The sequence below is a fragment of the Penaeus monodon genome, chromosome 23 (assembly GCF_015228065.2).
Source record: "Penaeus monodon isolate SGIC_2016 chromosome 23, NSTDA_Pmon_1, whole genome shotgun sequence".
Classification (NCBI taxonomy): domain Eukaryota; kingdom Metazoa; phylum Arthropoda; class Malacostraca; order Decapoda; family Penaeidae; genus Penaeus; species Penaeus monodon.
Window position 1 is genome coordinate 6,255,021 of NC_051408.1, and position 252 is coordinate 6,255,272.

Consider the following 252-nt stretch of genomic DNA (forward strand, 5'->3'; position numbering starts at 1 on the left):
ACTAAAATTCATAAAAAAAAAACATAAAAACTTTTTAAAAATGACGTAGCCTCATCCTTCATGCAATGGAAATCGAAATTTTACTCCTTTTTTAAACAAAATACATAAAAAAAGAACAGACCCCAGAAAGGGCCCCAGCACGCGCCGCATCTCCGGTGATGCAAAGAACGAGCGTTTTAGATTCCGACGGGGCCCCTCTCGCTCCTTTTTACGGGCAAATTTGGCAACGCTACAACCGCCACCTAGCGAAGA